The following is a 27,197-nucleotide window of genomic DNA, read 5'->3' as shown; positions in this document are numbered from 1 at the left end:
ATTGGTCAGATGAACGATTTTTGACTGTATTAAAATGAATGGAATTGTCCAAGTCTGACTGCAAACACATCAGATGTCAGATATCGTTATCTGACAAACGGGAACGCGCATCGTTCATCGTCCATCGTTCAGGCATGTCAGATATGTCAGATTTTCCTTCAGATATGAACGACTGAACGATATTTAAATCGTTATCGTTCAGTTCTGAAGGAAAAATCTGACTGTGTGTATGCATGCATTTAACAACACAACATTCGTAATAAAAAAAAACGGGTTTAAAATATTTTTTCAACAAACTCACTAGCAGAAAGACATCAGCATGAACGGAATGACATTTGAACAATAAAGTTTCGAACACTAATTACATAATTGTCAACAAGCTAGTAACAAGCTGATAGATAGCGCATGGAAACATGACGTGTGCATCAAGCGGCCGCAACCATCAGAAGAAAATTAACATACAACGACAGACAACGATCGACTCAATCGCTAGCTGCTATCACTCGTTAGCTAGAGGAGGTGCTTTGTCAATGTATGGGCGTCACTTTGGTTGCAATCACCCGGCCATGCGATTGTTTTTTTTTTTTTTTTCAAATTCTCGATCGTTAGATGTACGAACCAGCTGCCGCTTACGACCGACTATGAATGAGGTCCATAATGCGCAGCAGCGCACTCAACTATCCTGAATTTGTGCAGCTTTATTTATTGTGTCGGTGTCATGCTCGGGCACTCGGTAACAGGAGAAGGACGGAGAAATGCATGCATATATATATATATTATAGACAATAGCGGGGGTGGCGGCACTCATAGTTATATGTAATAGAGACTGAAGAGTTCTTCATTGCAAGTCGCTATGAGTGCTGCCACCCCCGCTATTGTCTACATGATTTCCTGATGCCAGTGAGCCAGGCACATGGAGGGCACCAGCGCGCTACATTTATTACGGACTTCGTGAGTGCCAGCACCCCGGATATAGATATATATATATATATATATAATTACAGTATATTCTCTGTGTGTATTGTGTGGCTGTACTTTGCTGGTTGTGTAGATGCTGCTACTGATATATGGCCTACACAGCCTCTTTGTGAGACATTCTTGTGCATGCCTAGTAAACCCATCCTACCCACATTCGCCGCCCGGCATACTGTGTGCACGCATTGTATCAAAAATACATTATGGCGCATATTCAATTAGGTGCGAGAATAGCAAAAAACCTGCACCTGCAAGGTTTTATCTGCAGGTGTGGGTTTTTTGCTATTGAAATAAGTGTTGATTTTTTTCTTTCTTTACGTGACGGGAGGTTTAAATTCTCGCACCTCCCGAGTAAGTGTGATTTTCCAAAAATCGATAATTTTGGGAAAAATCAGTGGGACTTGCTCGGGCACCCCAGCGGAACCCTCCCTGTGGACTAATTAAGTAATTGGAACTTTCCAATTAGCTTAATTAGTCAGTACTTACTTACCTTCTGCAGTGCTGTCTTCTTCATCCAGCATCGGGGCCCGGACTCCAGCAGCAGCGATGAGTATGTCAGCGTGTATGTGTGTGTATGTGTGTCCCCCCTCAGTGTCAGTGTGTCCCCCCGGAATGGGCGCTGGGAGAACTGTATCTCCCAGCAGCCCTGGAGCCTCCGAGTAGCTCCCGGGACTCCCAGCAGCCCCCTTTCCATTGAAAAGATGGAGGTGAGGCCACCAGGATCCACGTAGACCCCCGGGCAGGTACGTGAAGAATTCTAGTTTGTTTGTTTTTCATGCGGCGCAGGGTTTTCAGAGCTGGTTTATACTAGACTAAATTAGGATTATAATAGAGGCACACCTTATTGATATGGTTGATAAATGAAAGAAAAACAATGAAATTCCATAGACAAAAAAACCTTATGGTATAAATTTCCCATTAAGGCTTCATTAGACATGATTTGAAATTTCACAAAACCTACTGAATTTCTGCCACTCAAACTCAAAAAAGCAATAAAATTCCGATCATTATGGCTGATGCCTTAATGTACATGATCCTTGCACAATACAGATATTGTATGCCATCACACCCTGTGGTTAACTGCAGATTCAGCACTCTCACAGAGTGAGATTGTTGTCACTCACAAAATGGTGGAGATGCTAATTCACAGTATTGTGTGCTCATTGGAATACACACATGCAGTCTATGCAACTGAGGCCTGAGCAGTTATGTGGTTACCACAACCCATTCAGTGCCTACAATCTTCCCATTCGATCACCACAACAATCCCACTGGGTTCCAACATCTTTCTCACTCCATACATTCATCTCATTCAGAATACATATTCAGCTCCATAATTTCTAAAACTATCATACTATGTATATGCAAGTACACTATCTGTGCCTCCATGCTGCTTTATCTTCCCCAATCCATACAGCTGTGTGGTCTCCTAACTGTGCTTCTTTATTCCCTTATATGCACCAATCTGAATTTCCACATCTGCGCCACCCTGTCTTCTTGCATTTGTGCGACTATGTTTCCTTCCACTATTTTCCCCGCAGCCACACCACTCTGTCTTCCTCTCATCTGTGCCACTCTTTCTTCCTCCATCTGCACCACTCTGTCCCCCCAACCATGACACTCTGTCTTACCCCCCATTTGCACCACTCCGTTTTCCCAAATCCCTAATGATGTGTGTTCTCCAATTGTGCTAGTCTGTGTTCCATCATCCTACCAAAATGTTTTAACCCATCTGCACTGCTGTCTTCCTGCGTCCATGCCACTCTGTACCCCCCTTTAATGTTGCTCTTTTCTCCCAAACCTTGCCACTCTGTATCCAACTGCATCTGCACCACTGTTTTCCATCCATCTGCATCAATTTGGCTCCCCTCCATCTGTGCTGCTTAATCTTCCCCCCATTTCCATGCCGTTCTGTCTCCCCCATCCACAGTTCTCTGTCTCTTCCCCCATCCACCCCACTCTTAGCCCATCTTTGCAGCTCTATCATCTGCTCAGACCTCAGTTGCATATACTGCATGTGTGTATTCCAATGAGCATACAATTCTATTATTAGCAGCTACACCATTTTGTGAGTGACAGCAATCTCACTCTGTGATAGTGCTGAATCTGCATTTAACCACAGGGTGTGATGACATACAATATCTGTATTGTGCAAGGAACACGGCCATTAAGGCATCAGCCTTAATGATCAGACTGTCATTGCTTTTTTGAGTTTCTAATGAAGCCTTAATGGGAAATGTGAAACCGTAAGGTTTTTTTGTGTGTGTGTATATATACCCTCAGAAAATCCTGCTTTTGCCCCTGCCCACATAGGGTCGGTGTAACCCTGCTGAGGCTCTGTGTGGCTTTGTGGGAGCCCCCACAACTTAGTTGCCCCAGGGCCCCCACAAGCCTTAATCTGGCCCTGAGAGAAATGCAGGTGTGTCTGTGCATTAGAACACTGTTTTATGGGCATGCATAAATTAGAGACTGCGATTGCATATGCAGCATGAAACCCCTCCTCGTGCGAGGAGAGCTGCTGTATCTGTGGCTGGTCAGACCTGTCACAAGGACAAGTAGCCTCTCGATATTTATGCAAGTATGCAACGTTGCACGCAGGTAAGAAGTTAGAAGTGGTCGTCTTTATGCTCAGTGATCTTTGCTAACATTGGCATATTTCTGCCACTCCATTGCCTATGAAAACACAGCTGTGATTGCATTTGCGTCCGTCTCTGATTTAGGCCCAATGTTCATTGTTAAAAATGCTTTATAAAAGTGTATTAAAAACATCTAGAAAATCTGTACATTAATTACTGTGCTCAGACTGTGACAGACAGCATTGTGTTGGGGGCCTAGAGTGTAAATGTAGCGCTTTGTAGACCTACAGTATTTGTCATTGGAAGCAGCATATTATGAGGCCAAACTAATAGACTGTAGCTAATTAGCTTGTATGGAGTAACATAAAATATGAGTGACAGAAACCAAAAGCAGAGTCATAGCAATCACCGCTAGTAACATGATTTTTGAAAGGAGGCCATTAATCTAACTTTATCATATACATTTAATTATGTCTTACAGTTTTACAGTACAATCCAGTCAACATGGAGTTTTCAAGATATAAAGCTACCTGACTAGCCATTCGTTCAACTGTCAACAATCCAGACACAATAATATTTTCCATAACATTACATCTTGACCTCATGAAATAAAGGCCACATCAATGTAATTGAATAAACTATAAGATGTTTCTATGTACAAATATTCAGTCTTCTACATTCTGTTGATGTATTACCTGGGATAAAATGTAAACATGTATTACTCGGGTAAACTCTTTGGACTCTACTTCGGAATATTTAATTTTGGACAGTATAGATTAGTAGGGCAGCAACCTCTGTGAATATCCAGGTAGTATGAATGGCACTCTTCATACATGGGGTACAATGGTAAGACTAAAAAGTATTTGTTTACCAAACATGAAAGGTCATTGTATACCACTATTATGCCACTATTTGGGTACCCTGTTTCATTTATACTCTCACCAAACCTCTGTGCCCATGGCAAGAGGATACTGCCAACCTACCAATATGCTGTCCAAAATGAAACACTCCCAAATACAGCCCACTTTGTCTGCCCTGTTCATTTCTGCTTTTGGCAAGACAATTGGTATAACTGCAGATAGACTTTCTTCATCATTAACCCATAGTAATAACATAATTCAAATATTACATATAATGGATGAGAGAAACAAACTAATAGTAAATACAACTAGACTAAACAATTTTCAGAAATAAAAAAAATAATTAAAACTACCTGTTCAGAGATCTTAAAATCGAAACTTAAAGTCCTCACGACCTGCCCTCTTCATTTCCAATACAAAGAAAAGTAAACATATCCTAATTATAGGAACAGAGGGCCTGATTCAGAGCCGGACGCTATTTGCGCTCGCTCGTTCAGAAAAAAGGGGCCGGCTATTTAAATTGAGCGCTCGCTCTTTGCGGTCTGTTGATGCCTCTATATCTGAGCGAGCGAACGAAACATGCGCTCGCTATTTTGTAAAGACGCCCCCTGGCCGCTCGCATCATACGTCATCTCCGCTATTTATTTGATTAATCGTGTACAGCAAGGCATCTGAACTGCTCGCAGTGCTTGTGGTAGGATTTTCCTATCGCAATCATGCGAACAGTTCAGGCTAAGAAACAACCAAGTGACGTGGTCGATGACACTGCTTTGTTCATTTATGCACACCCTTAAAACACCCGTTTTGACCGTTTGGCACGCCTGCGTTCGGATCACCACTCCCCGTTTTCAAGCACCTTCTCCTGTTACCACCCACAAACGCCTCATCCTGTCACTCAAATTAGCAGGCACTCGCTATTTAGCAAGCGCTCGATTTCTGACCGCCATGACTGGTTGACGCATGCGCATTACGACCCATATGCATGCGCAGATGTGCGAACATCGCTCAGAGTGAACGTGCGGCCGCTTACGAGCGGCTCTGAATCAGGCCCAGAGTCTGTTAAGATAATTGACAGTACGAGTACCAACTAGTGGATTAAAAAAATCTTTAATATGTATGCTTGTTCTGGTGGACCCAGATATTCTATATATAACCCCCACTTTTTATAGAATGTGACAGCTCCTTGTTCAATTAATGGCAATGCTGCCTGTCTGTCTAAGTACAGTAATCGCAGTAAAAAAACACCTTAATTCTCCAAGAAGAGGTGGAGAAGTAGAAATCGAATAATGTAAACTGATTTTCTTTGCTGCAGTAAAAGTAGAAATCGGTAGTGGGAGAATCATCCGCCCATTTAGACCCAACTCCCATCCTTTAAGGTTTTGCCAAAGGAACTTTAGCAAGTCGAAGATTAAATTCTTGGTAAATAATATTCATCACTTTTTCCTATAAGTCCCGAATATGGGGGCACTCCCCTAATTATGAACAAAACTTGAATTGGGTCTTTTACATTTGGGGCACCAATCAGATTCACCCGCCACCATGTGGCGACTTTGAATCTGAGAAATCACATATCTACGTATAATTTTTAAATGCACCTTTTGTAATAATGAAGATATTAGAAAAATCAGTACCTTATTGTAATAACACAGAAAAATATCTCAGTCTACAACATCAGGGATGTCGCCCTGCCAACACGACACCTAACAGCAACTACATCCACCAATTCAGAGTACAAGTACAGCCATGGCCAAACATTTTGAGAATGACACAAGTAATGGTTTTCACAAAGTCTCCTGCTTCAGTTTCTATGATGGCAATTTGCATATACTCGAGAATGTCATGAAGAGTGATCAGATGTATTTCAATTAATTGCAAAGTCCTTTTTTGCCATGACAATGAACTTAGGGCCTGATTCAGACCCGGTCGCAAGCGCTGATCGCTCGCAACTGGGTCGATGGTGGCCCAGAGTGCATGAGCACGACGGAGCTGGCTCCTTAGTGTGCATGCGCGAGACCCAGATAGCGATGGGCTATCCGTCGCTCCGGGTCTCGCACCAAAGGGGGCATGCGGTCGATGTTGAGTGACAGCATGCCTCCTTTGGTGGGCGGGTCTGGGGGGTGGCTGCCCAGATGGAGGCGTTCCCAATGGAATGCCCACTGTTTTGGGGCAGCCTCATAAGTGATGTCAGTGGGAGAGCTTTCAGCTCTGTTTGAGCCGAAAGCTCTCTAGGGCTTGCAGCCATGAGACCCTACCACAAGAGTCTCGTCGCAAGCCCAATGGTCGCGATGGTCTTGACCATCGCGACCATCATCCTGGCCGCTCGCATTAGCTGTGGGTGGCTCTATCAGAGCGTCTGGCTCTGAATCAGGGCCTTAAACCCAAAAACAAAATTTCCACTTCATTTCAGCCCTGCCAAAAAAGAACCAGTTGCCATGTCAGTGATTCTCTCATTAACACAGGTGAGAGTGTTGATGAGGACAAGGCTGGAGATCACTCTATCATGCTGATTGAGTTAGAATAACAGACTGGAAGCTTTAAAAGGAGGGTGGAGCTTGAAATCATTGTTCATCCTCTGTTAACCATGGTTACCTGCAAGGAAACATGTGCAGTCATCATTGCTTTGCAAAAAAAGGGCTTCACAGGCAAGAATATAGGCACAATTCTAGTCTCCATTTTGTGCAGCATTGAGACTTCAATGAAGATGGACGCGATTACCTTGTTCAGCACACTTGATCGTGGAATCTGGTAGTTTTGATCTATTATATGGAAATAAATCACAAGAACACCCTGTGGGATGATTGAAAGAAACCTTTATATGCGGACTACAACATCTATATCACATGAGTAGGGTACACATCATTTTACCCTCCTCGTGATTGGTGTATATCAATAAAGAGATTAATCTTGGAATATTGAGTGGACTGAGGGGATAAAGAAACCTTTATGGGAAAATAACCACTTATTTGAATGTGAGTTGGGGTAAGCACTTATTTTACCCAATTAATTGACAAAACTATACCATCTTTTTCATCTCTACCATATAGACATTAGTGATATACGTCAGAATCTCCCATTCAAGAAAAGGATTAAGTATTATCTTTATATTTGTATATCCAGTGCCACCTGATAGCACAATATTTTCTCTTTTTCACGAGGATATTGCTGCTAGTAAGATTGCACCTAAATCAACCATTTATCGGACCATCAAGAATTTCAAGGGGAGAGGTTCATTAGTTGTGAAGAAGGCTTCAGGGTGCCCAGAAACATCCAGCAAGCGCCAGGACCATCTCCTAAAGTTGATTCAGCGGTGGGATCGCGGCACCACCAGGGTAGAGCTTGCTCAGGAATGGCAGCAGGAAGGTGTGAGTGCATCTTCATGCACAGTGAGGCAAAGACTTTTGGAGGATGGCCTGGTGTCAAGAAGGGCAGCAATGAAGCTACTTCTCTACATGAAAAACATCAGGGACAGACTGATATTCTGCAAAAGGTACAGGGATTGGACTGCTGAGGACTGGGGTAAAGTTATTTTATCTGATGAATCCCTTTTCAGATTGTTTGGGGCATCTGGAAAAATGCTTGTCCAGAGAAGGAAAGGTGAGCGCTACCATCAGTTCTGTGTCATGCCAACAGTAAAGCATCCTGAGACCATTCATGTGTGGGGATGCTTCTCGGCCAACGGAGTGGGCTCACTCACAATTTTTCCTATGAACACAGCCGTGAATAAGAATGGTACCAAAACATTCTCCAAGAGCAACTTCTCCAAACCATCCAAGAACAGTTTGGTGATGAACAATGCCTTTTCCAGCAAGATGGAGCACCATGCCATAAAGCAAAAGAGATAACTAAGTGGCTCGGAGAACAAAACATTGAAATTTTGGGTCCATGGCCAGGAAACTCCACAGACCTTAATCCCATTGAGAACTTGTGGTCAATCCTCATTGATAACTTGTGGTCAATCCTCATTGATAACTTGTGGTCAATCCTCAAGAGGTGGGTGGTCAAACAAAAACCCACAAACTCCAAGCATTGATTAGGTAAGAATGGGTGGCCATCAGTAAGTATGTGGCCCAGAAGGTGATGACAGCATGCCACCACAAATTGCAGAGGTCTTGAAAAAGAAGGGTCAACAATGCAAATATTGACTGTTTGCATAAACTTTATGTAATTGTCAATAAAAGCCTTTGACACTTATGAAATGTTTGTAATTTTACTTCAGTATACCATAGTAACATCTGACAAAGAGGTCTAAACACTGAAGCAGCAAACTTTGTGAAAACCAATACTTGTGTCATTCTCAAAACTTTTAGCCATGGCTGTACTTAGTTATATAGGGGATAGATTGGAATTGATTAAGTAACTTAAGGAGAGTCTGGGTAAAAGTATTATTTGAGACAGGACATGGAAGGGAAAGTACATAGTGTCTGAGTTGAATATACTGTACATAACATATTGACTAAGGTCTGACGTATATTTAATATGTTAATACAATAATCAGTAAAAGTTTATTTTTAAAATATTTTAATATGTTCTGGTAGTCACTCTTTGTATTCTCAATAACTAATGAACCCTGTTTCTCATCCCATGTGTTCAAGATTATTAAGTACATCAAGTATAGCATTTCTATCTTTTTTCAAGATAAAAGTGCTACACTTTTTTAAAGTCTTGTGGTCAGACAGGCCCAGTGTCAAACTGGGGCATAAAGAGCCTACAAGGATGGTAGTGGCCTCCTAAATGGTGGTAGCACAAAGTTAAGGGAATGTTTGCTGACAGTGGCCCTCATTCAGAGCCGTTCGCTATTTGCGGTCGTTCATTCAAAAACAAGGGGTGGCTATTCAAATGATCCGTTCGCAAATTGCAGTCTGTTCACACCTCTAAGTCTGAACGAGCGAGCAAAACATACGCTCGTTTATTTGATAAAAACGCCCCCTGGCCGCTCGCACCATACGTCATGTCCGCTATTTATTTGATTAATCGAGTACATCGTACAGCGTATGAACTGCTCGCTATTCTTGTGGTTGGTTTTTTCAACCGCTATTTTGCGAGCAGTTCTGAGTTTAAAAAAACCAAGTGACGTGGTCAATGACGCTGCAGGATTAATTATGCACACCCTTAAAACGCCCATTTTGACCTTTAAGCATGCCTGCGTTCGAATTCCACTCCCCCGTTTTCAAGCACCTTTCCCTGTTACCACCCACATACGCCTCATTCTGTCACTCAAAATAGCAGGCACTCGCTATATAGCGTACAAACGATTTTTGGCCGCACTGACTGGTTCGCGCATGCGTACTAAAAACCGTACGCATGCACAGATGTGCGAACATCGCTCGGAACGAGCATACTGCTGCTAACGAGCGGCTCTGAATGAGGGCCAGTGTCGGCAGTGCAGGGGATCTGGTTGTGTCCTGTGTGGGAGTGACGGCAGTGTGGGGTTCACTGACGGTGTCCTCAGTATGTTGGGCAGCAGTGCCAGAGTGCCGGCAGCTGTGGTGTCGGCAGTGGGGGATGCTGCCAGTGGGGGTGCCGGTGGTGTTGGCAGCCCGGCGGTGTCAGGCAGCAGGGGATGGTGGGCACCATCTTTTTCTCTCTCCTAGTGCATTTTCAATGGGTTTAATGCTGATTGGCTGAGAGCCGTGACAGACGGCTCTCTCAGCCAATCAGCGTTAAGCCCGCTCATAACAAAACCTCAAGACCTGACAGCGGGGTCTCGAGGTTTTGCCTTGGGTGAGGGATCCAGGGCAGGCAGGGAGATCCGAGTGTCACTAGGATCACCCAGGATCCCCGAAATTTGGGTGAGTTCAGATCTCTGAGATCCGAACCCGCTCATCTCCAGTTGCAACCCATGTGTAGTTAATTAAAATATGTTAAAATTGTGCAAATTTTAAAGGACTTGTTTTTAAATTAAAAATGGTTTGAGTAATTTGTGTGTTAGGCTTTTGTTGTTTAGTTTTTGATTGTCTTTTAAGTTATTTTTTTCTTGCCTCCAAATGTAGGATTTGGCCAAGATGCCCCTTTCCAACCCTGTAAGATAAATCCACACTATGCGAAAGTGAAGTTTTTATTCAAAAAACTTACTTTATCTACATCATTGCAAATGTTTGTTTACATTTCAGAGAGATGTTGGTCAGCTCATAGTGTCAGTGCTCTCACACCCCTACCTACCTGTACATCCTCTTAGGCGTAGGCACAGGCAGTGGAGGCATGCAAGGCCCCAGTTATATAGAACAAGTGTCACCCTTTTTGGAATGCCTGATGATGTGGTGTTAAGGCGGTACCACCTACCACCCAACATTATCCTAGACACTCTCTTATTAATAGAGAGTGATCATGAAAGTCAAATAAACATTCCTACAGCAATTTTACCACTCACCCAATTTTTGTTGGTGTTACATTTCTGTGCCTCAGGGTCCTTCCAGACCACAGTGGGTGTTGTTGCTGGAATTTCCCAGGCCTCCTTTTACCAGATCCTAAGGCACATGATGGTTCCTTTTTTTTTTTAAGCAAATCCATAATTTTATTAGTATGACTTTGGATATGGGATCCCTTGCTGTGATAAAGCAGCAGTTTTTTTAAATTGCAGGCTTTCCACACATCATACGGGATGTAGATGGTACTCACATACCACTTCAGCCTCCTGCAGTGCAGGAGGCTATTTATAGAAAACCATAAACACTTTCATTCTTTGAATGTAATGCTGGTATGTGATGCCTCCCTCCAGATCCTGTACCTGAATGCCAAGTTTCCAGGGAATGCACATGCTTTGCCTTTGTCATTCAGCAATCAGGGCTTTGGAAAAAAATAGACAATCTACAAGCTGGTGATGCGTGGCTTCTGGGTAAGTTTTTTTTTTTTGGTGTAGCTCAAATGAACTTGTTTTTTACAAATTTTTGATGTTATTTTTTTTTTTATTATTTTGGCAGGAGACAGTGGATATCCTTGCATGCCCTGGCTGCTGACTCCTTATTTGGCCCCCACACCAGGGCCACAAACTCAATATAATGCCATGTTTACTGCCACCAGGCAGGTGGTGAAGCTCTGTATTGGCCTTTTAGATGCCTCAACCGCTCTGGTGGTGAACTAATGTATTTGCCGGCCATGGTTTCTAAAATAATGGTCCTGTGTGAGATCTTTCATAACATTGCCATGTCAAGTCCCAGTGTAGCCAAAGGATGCCTTGCCAGAGGATGGCCCCCCTGAGGTAGGTGGTGTGGGAGTGTTCAGGGGCGCCACCTGCGATGCTGTGCTTGTGCATTTTTTCACATTTCTTATTGGTCTGCAGTATATGTTGGAATTTGTGTGTCAGTTTTAGGCCATTTATGTTGAGTTGTTTGCCATTGTTTGAATGAGTTTTTTTGGTGATGTTTATGTTCTTTTTTTTGTTTTATTACATATCAACATCCTTGCTTTAACCACCAAAAAAAAAAAATTATCTCAAACCTTGTGTTTTGTTCATGGAAAAAGCTCCTCTTGGAATGGATTGGCCCAACATGTTGTCATGCTCCATCTTCTACCAGTTCCTGATTTTTTTATTTGCCCAAAAATAATGTGTTCTTTGGCATTGTGCACAATAAATTGTCTTATTCTACATTGTGTTAGTTTTTGTTTGCAAGCTAAATAAAGCTAGTGCACATTCCAGGTTCTTTTCTTCAAAAACTTTGGTTAAAACAAAACAGACATATACATTTCCTTAGTGTGTGTGTGGGAATGTGTGTTGTAGGTAATCTGGTTGCCGCTTTTTAAGCATGTTCTAAAAAAGGAATACAACCATTCTGATTTGGAGTACTAATTTTACACAAACACACAATGCTTACTAAATGCGTTATGTACATATACTACATATGGGTAGTAGGGATAGCCTGTTGATTATCTTGTTTTTTGCTAATATGATGTGTAGTGTAAAGATGTCGTTAGTTTCCTTTAAAAAAAAAAAAGCTTAAACTAAAAGTTCTTGCTTTATTCTTAAGCCAGTAGAAATGTGTTGGGCATGAGACCCATTGAAATGACGTTGTTGGTTATTTCATCAAATAACATTTGTAAAAGTGTCATAAAACCATGCAACACATACCAACATATTGGTCCACCTTGGTTCATAATGTGGTAATCTGTGAAGAAGGAGTCAATTTTAAACAAATGTTTTTTATTTGCAAAATGTAACAAATTGGAATATAAAAAACAATAATAAAATTATTTGGGCTGCAAATAAAGCAACAATATTGGCTAAACAGGCGTCCATGTGGCCTAAATGGGCCCGAGCGGCTTGAAGCTCCCGCACAATCTGTGCAGACAATATCCGGGGATCTGTTGATGGAGTTAAAACCAAAAAACATGTTTACAATCATTATAATATATTTAGATTAAAAGGAGAATAAAAATCAACTTGAAAAAAATCATAAACATGCAGGAATGCAAATAGTTTTTAGGCTAAAACCTCAGTAAATAGATGTTAACATACTTAGGCAATCATGTTATAAATTGGTAGGTGAGGCTACTAATCTGCATTTGGGGCGTCCCATTCAAACATTACATTAGATGATATTAAGCCATTAGCCTTACTAAAAAGGCATGTCATCATGATAAAGGCCCATGTAAGAGTGGGTAGGCCACTCTATGTTGTTTATGAATGAAGAGTAATTCAAATGTCAAATTGGGAAAATGGCATAAACAGGCCCAGCCACACAAGCCGTGTGTTGGCCTGTGGCATGGGCCAACTCAAAGTGGGCTACTTTGGACAACAAAGTAAGTTAGTTTGTCAAAATCAGAATGTTTAAGCACAAATTGTGATGGACCAAAAAAAGAACAACTACAAAATACATCCAAACAAAAAAACAATATGTGAATGTAAACTCACACCTACAACATTAATTTAATACTTGTCATTTTCCAGGATAATGTGTCACACTAAATATTATTTCTGAGTTCATTTGAAATGTTAAAAAAAGTTGTGATAAAATAATGTGGATGCTCATATTGGAAGCATTTTGAAGAATATACAAATGACTTTGGTTTAGGCAACCCAAAAAAAAACAAAAATTAGGGTGAGTGGCTCCATGTTACCATTTTGACCCATATTTACTTTAAAAAAAACCATGGTAACAAATCAAGTATGGGCAAAACACCACAAAAAAAGAGGGACTTCTATGTTTGGATTACATTTGTTTACAGTTTCAAACAGTGTAGGCATAAGGAGCGTACACACTAGATGTTATGCTCCCTTAGCGATATTGTCTAGTGTGTCCCAGCATGGTGTGCTCAATGTAGTTCATGACATTGAGCACACCCACTGAATGATATCATTAATGATATTGTTCAGCACCGGGCTCTCTCCCCCATTCCCCAACATGCAGCAACCTGACCATATCGTCAGGTTGGCCTGCATGTTTACCCGATGAACGATAATGACGAATGACCTGCGGGAACGTGCATCGTCATTATCATTCATCGTTTCGGTGTTAAAAATGGATGATAAAGTGGACGACTGAACGATAATATTGTTATCGTTCAGTCATCCACTTTAATCGCCCAGTGTGTACGCACCTATAGGGTCTAATTTTAAAATAAAAAAATAAATAACATTATTTATTTTAAACCAAAAAAAATACCTCCAAAATCAGCCAAACAGGCAAACCAGCCAAAATTCTCAACAGATGGAGGTGTAGGCCAGTAAATTGGTGAATGTTGGAGGGAGGGGACAATTGGGATGGTTGGCCAGGGAAGCAAGGGGTAATTTGGAAGGAGTGGGCAGGGAAGGGAGGGGTAATTTGGATGGGTTGGGCAGGGGAGGGAGGGGTAATTTGGAAGGGTTGGGCAAGGGTGGGAGGGGTAATTTGGGAGGAGTGGAACAATAACAAAATAAAAAAATGGATAATGGAAAAAAAAGCAAAGTACTGTAGTACCATACTGTACACTACATGCACACACATTAAGGCATATTTAGATTAGCACATTGAACTATTAATACAAATAAACTTTCGCAGCCTAATACGCAGCTGCAGAAATGCCAGTAGGGCAGGAGAATGGCGGCCTAAGTCTGACCAACGCCTTTCTAATTGTCCAATGGTCCGGCGGAACCCCAACACCCGTAGGCATCGACGCACCTCCGCGTACGCAAGCTGTTTTAACGTGGTTTGGGATGGAGGGGCTAGAGTGCCCGAGTGGCAGTCCATGGTTTCTGCTAAAATGGCCAGCTCACGCCGTGTGAACGCATCTGCTCTCATGATGGCAATGAAGTTTTTTACATACAACACAATTTTTACAGATAACAAACAAATATGATTGGCTATTTAACTTTCATAAAATATGCTAACTTCGATTGGTTAATGCATGAGTCATGTGACAATAATAATTCTTAATATTGCGAGTTATGTTTGGCTTCATGCGCTTAGGTGCGAAAGCAAAGTTAAGGGCAAACAAATACCCACAGGATAAAATACTCAGCTATTTGCAAAGTTCACTTGGTAACAAGAAAGCTATCTTTGGACATAAACAAAACACCATACTGCCAAAAACAAAAACGTACAGTTAAACCTTAGCAACTTGTAAAAAACAAACAAAAAAACAATAAAGTTTATTGACAGTTGAAAAAAAGGCAAGAGAGCCAACATTTGGACATCAATTAAGCAAATTAATTAAATGATTGATGTAAATCGATTAACGGATGTTTTGAAAATGAAACAGAAGCCAATCGAAACATGACAGGGTTACTGCAGGAAAATACTCTATGAGCACAAAAAAAAAAAAAAAAAGTGGCCCGCTCGCTAATTCTGTTGCTTCCTATTTAGAGGAGGAGTTGGGTGAATATGGGGCGCTGCCTAATTATGAGCAAGCACACGTGCAAGGGCATCGTTTACCATATTTACGCTCGCACGCACTGCGGGCGAACACAGATTTGCATCTGGGTCTGAATTTATTGCAGACACAGAGGCATATCTATAATGGGTGCCAGGTGAGTGGGGCACATGGGCCCCTGGGTTCAGGTGGCCCACACTGCACACCGTGCACTAATAACCTTAAATGTACTTTTCCGTAGTGCTGCTTTGCAGCACCAAGCCGGCATTGCAGAGCAGCAAAAATCACATAGGAAAATGGCCGCCGCAATTTTCCCAGTGATTTTTGCTGCTCTGCAACGCCGGCTTGGTGCGCAGTACTACTGTCCCCGGGAAAATGGCACCCACCTCATGAGCAGTAGATTCTGGCCAGAATCTACAGTGCACCACGGGACTTCTGGAGAGAGGAAGGGGCCTGCACTGAGTCTGCACGCGGGCCCCCTCCCCTCTTAAAATGCCCCTGTGCAGACATCAGTTAGATTATAACCTATAGCACAAAAATAAGGAAAACTGGTAATAATAAAAATAAAAATACATTTTTGTAAATATTCATGAGGTATAAAAATGATAAAATATATAAAGAGAGACCTACTAAAAAGTATAGAAGTGTACTAAAATAATACCATATAAGCATTATATTGTTTTTGTCTGTCACTATGAATAGTTGAGAGTCTTGACAAAGAGATGCTTTAACCAAATGAAATGTCAAAATAAAACTGACTAGGATGTGTTTTATTGTGTGGACCTTCTTTATTTTTACACTATGGAAGGCTGTTCATTTCCCAATAGAAAGGTATATTTCTATATTTGTAACATAAGGACAGACCGTATCTCCACAGTGACATTCAGCAATTTGACAATAGGGCTGCATAAATTATCTAGTTTCCAGTTGCAGGAATTTTCTTGTGAGAGTTCAAGAAAAAAAAGTGCAATGACTCACTGTCCAAGAGTTTTACTAAATGTGATAATTATAACTGAATAATTAATTAAATCCTCTTTTTGCTTGAAAGCCAAATAATTACCATGAAGTTTTATTTTAATATTAATATAAAAAACATATCTAAGATAATTTTTTGCTATACTGTAGATATTATGTATTTCTTCAGTAGATTGGCACAGCAAATCAACCTTAATGTTATGCTCTAAATCAAATCAGCCTTAAAGATGCATATGTGTACAAAACAGGTGAAACTATGTATCATGTAACAAGATGAGCAAGCAAATTATAGCAAAGGGCAGGGCCCACATCATTAAATAATTCATATAAGGACTTATTGTATGCTTAGTACCAGATGTGCAGGAGACTACTGTGGTGTCAGTTTAATCCTTACTTGAGCAGCAAATCCAGTGTTATTAATATGAGCAGGTTGTGACAGGCAGCTAACTAGAAAACAGGAGTCAAGGTGGCACATTAAAGGAATTTTTAGATTGAAGATATGCTATAAATTAATTACCAACAAACTAGCCTCCAGCTTGGGGATCTGCTTTACATCCTGTGGTCAATTCAATTAGTCGCGAGTTATGTCCTGCGAACCGTTCTCACGGCAACCTCACACTGCGAATTTCAGTTGCAATTCATTTGCAAACTCGCATTGCTTTTTCCGAGAAAATTTTAGTATTTTTGTGCACACCCCTTGAGCAGATGAAAAGGTAGGGACACCATGCAGAACCTCTGGTACACGTCTCCTAATGAATATTCATGTACTTTGAGGGGTTTAATTAGCATAATTTGTCCAATAAAATTGTCAGTATTCATAAAAATATCTCTAAAAAGCCCAATATTGGGTTAGATCAGGGGTTTCCCAACCACGGTCCTCAAGGCATACTCACAGTCCAGGTTTTAAGGATAACCATAATTGAGCACAGGTGATTTAATTAGTATCTCAATTATTTTGATTTATCCATCTGTGCTCAACCATGGATATCACTAAAACCAGGGCTGTTAGTGTGCCTTGAGGACCGAAGTTGGGAATCACTGGGTTAGATGATATGGGACAGGTACATGGAGAAGTTGTATTAATGGGAGAGGGTTTTTTAACTTAGCTAAAGGCATTTATACCAACTTTTTACAAACTTCTATTGCAAAATAACTGTACAAGCATTTTTCTGTACCCCAAGATGCTGGAAAGACTTTTATTTGATGAAACACATTTGCTTCCTATCATTTTTCAACCATTATTAAAAAGTTCAAATTTCAGCCATTTGACACCATTTAAGAGCCTTCAGTATTTTCCTTATGGCCACTAACAGCCTTTTATATGGTCCTGCTATCTCTGTTCACATGTTTTGGGGGTCCAGAATGGTTTCTCTGCTTTTTTGTGTACTTCCCAGTTTGCTTTTTGTACAATAGTCGTGCAACCTTGCATCTCTAATTGGATTGCACGTTTCTTGGGTTGCATGCATCAATGCGAAGTGTGCGAGTTTCATGAAATAAACTTGTATTCACAAACTCACTCCTAATTCAATTGCCTACAAAATGTCTTATGGTTTGTGACATATGTTGCAAGTTTGTCCATCTCAGTTTTCATTTAATAGTTGTAGTGCAAAATGTTCCTATTTTTGTCAAATATTACAGCCCCTCTTATACAACTTGCTCCAGGCCTTGTGGCAGAGTTGGTAAGTTATGCATTGGAATCACTAGGAGAGTGTGGGGAGGAGTGGACCACACTGGGTGATACCATCCGAGGGGGTGATGCCAAAATAGCAAAGCTGCTTTGCTATTTTGGTGTCACCCCCATGGATAGTGTCAAGCAGCAGTGATGGATGATGCACACATGCACACATCTTTTCCACATGTCCCCTATGTCCAGAGAGGCTGGGAACTTCCCATCAGCTCCTGGAATGCTGGGCAAGCCTCCAGCATGATGAGAATGGTGACATGACATGTGGTCACATCCCCAAAATGGCACACACCAGAGAGCGTGGCCTCACGAACATGCTCCTTTAAATCAACGCGTGGTCTGGAGGTGCCGCAACCAGGTGTTACCACTCATTGCAATGCATTTGTCCTATTGCTTTAGAGTTCTCTTGTCACTGGTTTGAATAATACACTTGACAAGTTATTACTGATTTGCATGTTGTTTTATTGGTCTCTTCACTACTGCATAGAAATCAAGTGTTCCGATTGACTTGATAAGCAAACCCCCATAGACGGCTTCTTTTTTAATACATTGGATCTTGTTGCATAATGGTTTAAAACTATAACACAAATATGCCAAACAGCTCTAAAGTCAGGTGGCTCAGTGAGCTAGTGGATTAATTCATGTTTCCTATATGTTTGTGGTTGGGCTGCCAATGGTTTGAAATCTGAGCCAGTCATACAGTATGTGTTTTTACTAATTTGTATGTTGGCTTATGGGTCTATTCACTTAATGTGTACAGTAATGCATACAGTACTAGCTCTGTGAACAGTGGTAATGAAGTATTGTAATGGACTTGAAAGTGAAACCCCACAGGTAGCTTTCTTTTTAGCACCTTGAATACTGCAACATCATGGTTTAAAACTATGATAAAATAACCTCTAATAATTTAAATGTTGTGGAGACTCCATGGGTTATAGCATATGTCCTATATGTTCTTTATGTTTGTTTCTCAGTGGTTTGAATTATAAGCCTGATGTGTTCTTTTTTTAAATTAATATACTGTACATGTTGGTTCATAGGTTACTTATTACATTGTGTCTGTGAGCAGTGTTCCCATAAAATTGATATTTAAATCCAGTAGACAGCTTGTTTTTTAGTATGTTCAATACTGCAGCATAATGGTTTAAAACTATAACAAAACTGTAATTAAATAGTTGAAGATGAGATGGCTCAGTGGATTAGTATGTGTGTTTTAATCTCTAAGTGCTCTGTTGTCATAGGTTTGAAATCAATACTTTCCACAGTTTTTTTTACTCATTTTCATGTTGGTTTGTGAGTCTCTTCATTTATGTAATGTCAGAATTTGGGGTTTTTGATCTGAGTCAGGACCCGTTGACTGGGCTGATGAGTCATAGTGAAATTGTGGTTGTATCAGGAGTCAACTCATGGGTGTTACACATGTGGCAAATGCCTGTTGCCTTCAGATAGATTACAGAACTCTGGAACGGTCCCTGTCTGCACCTAGAGCTAATTGAGTGGAACTCAACCGCTCACTCTGAATACAGGAATAAGGGGCAGGGACCAGTGTTTGAGAACTCAGGGGACAGAGCAGGGTAACCCATCTGGATACTGCTAGCAGATGCTGCAAACTTATTATCAGAGCTGGGTGAATGGAGCCTACACCCTCAAAGAGGAATCTAGATCAAGTCCCCAGCAACCAGAGTGAGCACTGAAGCAGAGACTCAACATGAACCCTAACCCTCAAAGAGAGAATCCTCAGAACAACAACCATAAATCGATAGTGGTATCAATGGTATGGTGAGTAGAAAGTCCCAAAACCAGGACAGGAGCTGCGATCTTGAGAATGAGAAATACACTTGCTGAGCAGCAGAGTAATCTGAAGTGCAATACAAGAGGTGAGTTATACTTAGATGACTTGCTTAAAGTCAGGATCATTGTAGGCTGAAGATTTGGCACTTACAGTACTAGGATAGTCCATGAAACACTCAGGATACTTCAGATTACTGCATAGGCTGGGACCAGAATGTAACACACAGGCTTGGACCAGACTAGAACTGGAATGGAAAACACAGGCATAATATTGCCTGAACTAGATTGGGACTGAAGGTAATGACAATAAAACCAGAATGGAACCAGAGGCTTGAACCGTATGGAACTGGAGGTAACAGCAATAGAACCAGAATGAGATTGGAGGGTTGATCAGTACTGAGACTGGAGGTAACAGAAATAGTGCCAGGATGGGACCAGAGACTTGAACCGGACTGAGACTGGAGATAACAACAAAAGAATCAGAATGAGATCAGATGATAGCAGCAACTTGAACACAGGCTGGTAAAGGTGTAGACAGGAGACTGGTCACAGCACATGACTGCAGAGTAGATGAAACAGACACAGAAGCAGTAGCTTCCATGAATACAGCAGACAGCAGAACATGTTGAGGCATTGGGTCAGAGGTAGCAGATACACACTGGTGAGTTAGCACACAGAAGAGTATTCAACCACATTGTTCAGACAATGTGCTAGGGGAAGGTCAATCCTTAAATTGGGCACTCTTGCAATGGATAGGAGGCAGTGATTTGAGCACATCAGACAGGTAGTGACTGGATACTAGTATTCATATGATCAGAATCAAAATGGCTGTGCCCATGCCACTCAGGAGTATCATGACAGCGCTCTGGAATGGAATGGTCCACCTTGATAAAGCACCACTGGACAGGGTAAGTATGACTAAGTTGCAGTTTTGTGACATGTAATGCATATAATATGTCTGAGAGCAGTAATAGTGAAGTGCTCCAATAGACTTGAATGTCAAACACCATGCATAGCTTTGTTTATAGTAGCTTGCAGATTACACAGTGATGGCATAAAGCTTTGACAAAAGTTGTTCTACATGGTTAAATGCAAGGTGTAGAATAGGGGGTGCCATTGTTATAGGGTCCAAAGGCTTATGAGGACTGACTCACCTGCACCCAGGTCATATTGCTCAAGTGTACACAACTTCCAAAAGAAATTAAAAAATAAATCTGTCTTGGTGCACAAGAATACTATCTGTATGATACTAAAATATAACCTATTTGTAATTTTAAAAATGAGAAACTGTTTAAAACAATATATTTACTCAGCGTGAAAAATATAAATATCAAAGAGCAAAGACAAAATAAAGATGTGTTTAAAACCAAGGAGTCTACCACAGAAAATTGTCTAGTAGTACATTATTGCATACTTCTTACATTCAGTATTTGTTGCTGTTCCAGGGAAGAAATAATATTTGAGATCTCAACACTATGCCAATATTTTATCCTTTCATTTAGGGCAATCATTTGGTCCTCAAACTATGTGCCGCGGCTCCCCTGGCACAAATGGAGACACATGGAGGGGGCAAATAGAGAGACCTGGGGGGGCAAAGGGAGAGACATGGAGGTGGCAAATGGAGAGACATGTAGGGGGCAAATGGAGAGCCATAGAGGTGGCAATGGGAGAGATATGGAGGTGGCAATGGAAGAGGGAGATAGACAGAGGTGGCAATGGGAGAGATATGGAGGTGGCAATGGAAGAGGGAGATAGACAGAGGGGGCAATGGGAGAGGGAGAGAAATGGAGGTGGCAATGGGAGTGAGACGGAGAAGGCAATGGGAAAGAGATGAAGGGGACACTGGGATAGAGATGGATGAGGCAATGGGTAATAATAGCACAGTTTTTCTCTTTCTTTTTAAAATACTTCTGTTTTTTTAAGTAGTTAGGTCAAAATAACATAACTGTTTGGTAATATGGTGCCTTGATAAAATTATGGAGGCCCTAGGGGTTCCTTGAACTGGGAAACTTTGGGAAGCACTAATTTTGAGAAGTCCATATAATTATGTAATTTATTTTTTATGTATTCAAAGAAAGGATATTGATACACTGGTGACCAGTCTCATATCAGCACTATTTATGTGTTATTACAAATATTCTCTTATATTGAAATGGTTACTTTATGTAGCAATTCAACACACAGTTCCCTGAATCAGCTGGTAACAGTGTATTGAATGTAAAAGTATAGCTGTGCCTTAGTTTGAAGTGTCCGTATCAGTGGTGTCACTATATTCTTCAGTGTAATGAGTTTATCTGTGTCAGTGAATACCCAAATTATTCACATCTGTATCGATTAATTTACAGATCACAGAGCTAATTAGGCAGTTGAGTAATGCACAAATCTTTCTTTGTCTTACTGTCAATTGCTGACAATACCACAATATATCATTGGAGTCTCATCTCACTTAAAACTCAACTGCGCTTTATGATACTGCATCTTTGTCTGTCTATTCAATAATAAATGAAAGACACAGCATTCTATGCCAGTAAGTCCACTGCTCATTTTGTCTGTCAAACCAAAGTAGATTAAAGTAGTTAATCTGAGAGGAAGCGCTCCGCGGTAACTATCTATAACTAAAATGTATGTCAGTCCCACTGAATGTGTACAGTAAGGGAAAGTGGGGAATGTTAATGCTGCAAAATAGGCTTATAGGTTCTAAAGTAATGTCCTGTTTCTATGTATATCCACCAGGAGAAAATAGTTCAGGTAACTTGAGGCTGGATCTTGTAATTGTTACTCTAATGTTGTGTCAAAAGACCAATAACAAACATTGTTTATATCAGTAAACAGTTCAGGTGGGCAAAAACTTGAGGCTGAGTCTTGATCAGTAGTGTTAAAACCACAATTTCTGCAGAAAAGTTAATGGATAATCACCAAAAGATATAGTATATTAATCCCAACGGAGTGGGGGGATAAAACCCATGTAACCACGTATCAGCTCGGCAAAAACTTGTGGCCGAGTGTTGTTCAGTTATACTGCAATCTTTCCTTCGTGAAGGATGGAATAATTACCTCTGTCTCAGCTCCTCGTGACCTCAGAAACAGGGAACGCAGTATCAGGAGAACTTGTAGACACGATTTAGCAGTGTTAGGTAAGTAGGAAACTCACTTACCCTAGATGTAAAAACTGCTGGTTCAGTTCCTCCTTACGTCCTCTCTGCTGTATGGGTCTGCAAATAATACTAATCCAGTGCACAGCCGTCATATATTAGCCACCTGCAAACCATACCCGTATACAGTGCACAGCCGTCTTGTAGTAGCCACCTGCAAATCATACTGTTACACAGCCGCCTTACACTAGACGGTAATTCAGTATGTTTTATTGCCGGACATAAGCCCGTCAGTTTAAATTCCAATGCCGTCAGCCTGATGGAAGAGATGGCAATAGCTGAGGTAATTTTATTATTCCTAACCCTCTCCTCCACTAACCCACTGGCTTGTCTAACCATAACTTTCCCCCTTAGTGTCTAAACCTAACCCACTCCCCCCCTTCCCTTAGCCTAACTCTCCCCCGTGGCGTGTCTAACCCTAATTCCCCTATGTGGGGTCCATAAAACTTAATCGTATCCACAGTGTGTCTATTTATCCTGTTTCCGCTCCTCTAGGACTACTACAGCCTAACACATCTAGGACTGTATTCATGAGATTTAGTGATAAATTTACTGAATCAAGTTAAACCCGTTTTTGGTTGATTTTAAACTCTGCTTATATCGATCTAATTCGTCTGATTTTTACAGTGACAAATTCGAGTATTTACAAAGAAGGGAGTTGAGCTGTCTGTCAGCGAGTTGATCGATGGTGAAGTAGGTCGAATTCATCTCCCCCGAGTTGCTTGTTTTCACTGCTGACTCTTCTGAGTTTGCAGTGATTTTCTCCCTGTCAAATTCGCCCGTGTTGTGAGCTTGCAGATGTCAGTGTGACATGTGCATGCCTGCTGTATAGATGTTCAGAAGAGACACATATTGTAACAATGTTACCACATTCAGTTGGTTTCAGAATGTGATCCTTGGGAAGCTGGAGACCCCCAATAAAGGAGTTATAGCTATAGCGGTTTGGCAGTGCTCAGCCAGCATGGCTATGCTCTATACATAGGACTGTGGTTTTTTTTCCCTAACATTGATATCTCTATGTTTCAGGTACAGAGCGACAAATGTTCACAATAACTGCTTTTTGTTATAAGAATTTTTTGTTTATCACAGAGCTTTTTCAGAGTATTATTTACAATATTCTTTAACTTGTATCTTCTTGCGCATATATCATCACATTTACAGTGCAGAGGAGCATAGGGTTGATGTAAACTTTCAAATCATTAGTACAGCAATTCTAGACATTCTGTGTGTCATACATTTTACAAATGAGCTTTCTCAACGGCAAGCCAATTGTGTGAACCTGACTCCCATTTATTCTCTAAGTGGAATTTAAATCTGCCAATCCTGTAACAGTTCATGGTTTTAGGTTGTTTAAACTTCTTAACCTGATAGCCGATGAAATGGATCTATGCCTTTAGGTATGTTTATAATTTGGTGGCAATGCTTTATAACATTACCTCATTGTAGTAATACATATATTGTAGGAAATGTATGTTATTGTAATAATAATTACAGTGATGTATTTTGTTCTCATAATTCTTTATTTTTTTTATTTAAAAAATAATCTATGGTCATCTAATAAAAGCTACTGTTCTCCCAATATGTTATTATGTTTCTTTATTCATTAATATTTATATAATTTTTTATGTATATTTTTAATAAAAGCAATGAAAACTTAGTTAAATAATTTTTATATATGTATTATTTATATTGTGCATAATGATGTATAATAAAATACACTGTTCTAAGAATATTAGTGTATCCAAACATGTCAAATTTATAGTTCTAAGGTGAAATAAAAGTGAATAGAAAAATAGAAAAAGAGGGGTGACAAATTCTATATTCCATTGTAAAATTCTAAATCTCAAAATGGATTCATATTGTCAAACCGCAAATCTTCTGCAGCTGTTGGGTCACTTACCTTGTTCCCCACTCCATTATCCGGCTTTGTGACAGACTGTACAGCTACATCTTCTCACCTCCTGCAATCTCTCTGGCTTCCATGTGCAGCATTCATTCCAGTGCTGGCTGCTGACAGTCACATGATGCCGACAGCCAACCTCTGACAAGCCAGGGGTTTATAAGGATTCTCCCTGCACACAGCACTTGCCAGTGCAATATTGTCCACAGCCTTGGTGCGTGATACTGTGAGAGTTCAGGTGGATACTTATCCTACTCAGCTACTCAAGTGTAGATTACCATCTCGCTGCACCCCTGGCTCCCATCCCAGTGAATCAGTATTTATAGTTATATGCCCAGTGAATCAGTATTTATAGTTATATGCTGTTAACGAATTCTAGGTACCTTCCCAGTTATCCTGCATCGGTTCCAGTTCGATGACAAGTATCATCAATTCCTGTTTGATAACCAGCACCATTGGTTCCTGTCCAATATCTGATTCCATCTACTCAACTCCGATAACAAGTATCATCAGTTCCAATACGATAACTAGCACCACTGGTTCCAGTCCATTATCCTATATCATCAGTTCCAACCCAATAATCAGCATCTAGTACAGCTCCATACCATCTCAGCTGCACTTCCAGCATCCTCAATATACATTGTTCAATGAGCAGGAATTACATCAGTCTTGCCAGTTTCTGGATGCCAACCCCAGACCTCAATCCTACCAATGACTCAAACTTGGATTCACATACAGATTAAAGCATGTCAGTGACAGTTTGTACTGGATGTATGGATTTGGTGGGTAGTCCTGTGCAAAGAGCATCATAGAATGTCTCGAGGGTTTAGAGTCATCGCAGCGACAGCTGGCGCAGGTTCTCCGAGAAGTTTCTTCTTGACAGGATAGCTTGCAGACCAATATCATGGGGGGTCAGGCTTCACCTTCTCCTGTAAATCTACTCTCCAGAATCTCAGTCTCCACTCCATCTGCTCTGGTTACTCATCTGCATATACCCACACCACATAAGTTTTATGGCACTCCCAAGCTACGCTGTGGTTCCTAAACTAGTGCAATGTGCACTTCACTTTGCAGCCCACAAATCTCCCTACTGACAAGACACTGGTTGCCTATATCGTGTTGCTGCTTACCAGCCCAGTTTTAGAATGGGTATCTCTGCTGTGGCAGAGGTCAGACCCATTGATGTCCAATAACTCCCATTTAATCACTACCTTTTGTAAGATCTTTGATGAGCCTGGGAGATCAACATCAGCTTCCTGGAGGGTGCACAGTTCCCCATCTCTGTACATACAGATTATGAAAACCTATTATTCTTGAAGACCGCAAAATGCTTAACACCTAGACAGACATGGTGGGCACTGTTCTTTTCTTTCTTGCGATTCATCAGACCATTTTCCATCAACAAGATCATCAATCCAATTGCATTCAGACTTAAGTTACCTCCCAACTCTCCAAATACCCAACTCTTTCCATATTTCACTAATGAAGCCTTTTATTCTCAACCGATTCCAATCTGCCCTACCAAACTCTCCTAAAGTCCAGGCACATTGGGAAGAGGAATTCAAGGTTGAAAATATTCTAGATTCCCGTATTTGCTACAGGTGTCTTCGATATTTGATAGACTGGAGACGTTACAGTCATGAGGAATGATCCTGGGTCTTCTCTGAAGATGTTCATGCTCCTCAGTTGGTCAAGAGTTTCTACTCTAAATATCCTTACTAGGCCAAGAAGCATCCTGAAGCCACTTCTAAAAGGGGGGTACTGCCACAAACCAGACTATCTGCTGCAGCCATCAAGTCACTTACCTGGTTCTCCGCTTCATGATCCATCTTTGTGACAGACTCTCTCCATCTGCAGCTTCTTCTCACCTCCTGCAGTTTTCCCAGCTTCCAAATGCAGCATTCCCTCCAGTGCTGGCTGCTGGGCACTATATCATTGGTTCCAACCCAATAATCAGCTTCTAGTACAGCTATGTACCCTCTCAGCTGTACTTCCAGAATCCTCAATACACATCATTCCATGAGCAGGAATTACTTCAGACCTGACAGTTTCTGGATGCCAACCCTAGACCTCACTGCTACCAGTGACTCAAACCCAAATTCACATACAGACTCAAGTAAGTCAGTTACACAAATAGTGGAAAAATATGTTATTAAAATTGTGCCATTGTAATGATATTGAATGCCTACTCCATGTGAAAAGTCTAGAACCAGACTAGCGAGATCTTCTGCCAATAACAACTGCCTGTTGTTCCCTTAGAACTGGGATACGTTCACCGGTACTTAGGCGGCTGTCTGGACTTATAGCTCAAAGTAACAGCAATTCACATGGAAGAGCAAAAGGATACAATGGTGAGAGCAACAGTTGGAATGGAGACTAAATCGTGGATAGTAGATATGAAAATAGATGCAGAACAGGAAGTGGTACACTATCGATGCAGCAAGAAGCTGGTTCAAGATGCTGTTGGTAGTAAATGTGGTATGGTTATAAGAATAGAAAAGG

The 27,197-nt window shown here is 41.0% G+C and overlaps 1 pseudogene; it reads left to right on the top strand.

Moving 5' to 3' along the window:
• Positions 1-26,867, top strand: part of LOC148543170 (uncharacterized) — a 32,178-nt pseudogene extending 5,311 nt beyond the window's left edge.
• Positions 26,868-27,197: the final 330 nt, after the last annotated feature.

This window comes from Taudactylus pleione, unplaced genomic scaffold (genome assembly GCF_031769625.1).
Source record: "Taudactylus pleione unplaced genomic scaffold, aTauple2 ptg000006l, whole genome shotgun sequence".
Taxonomy (NCBI): Eukaryota; Metazoa; Chordata; class Amphibia; order Anura; family Myobatrachidae; genus Taudactylus; species Taudactylus pleione.
The sequence above is the reverse complement of the archived record's forward strand: the minus strand, read 5'-3'. Positions and strand labels throughout refer to the sequence as shown.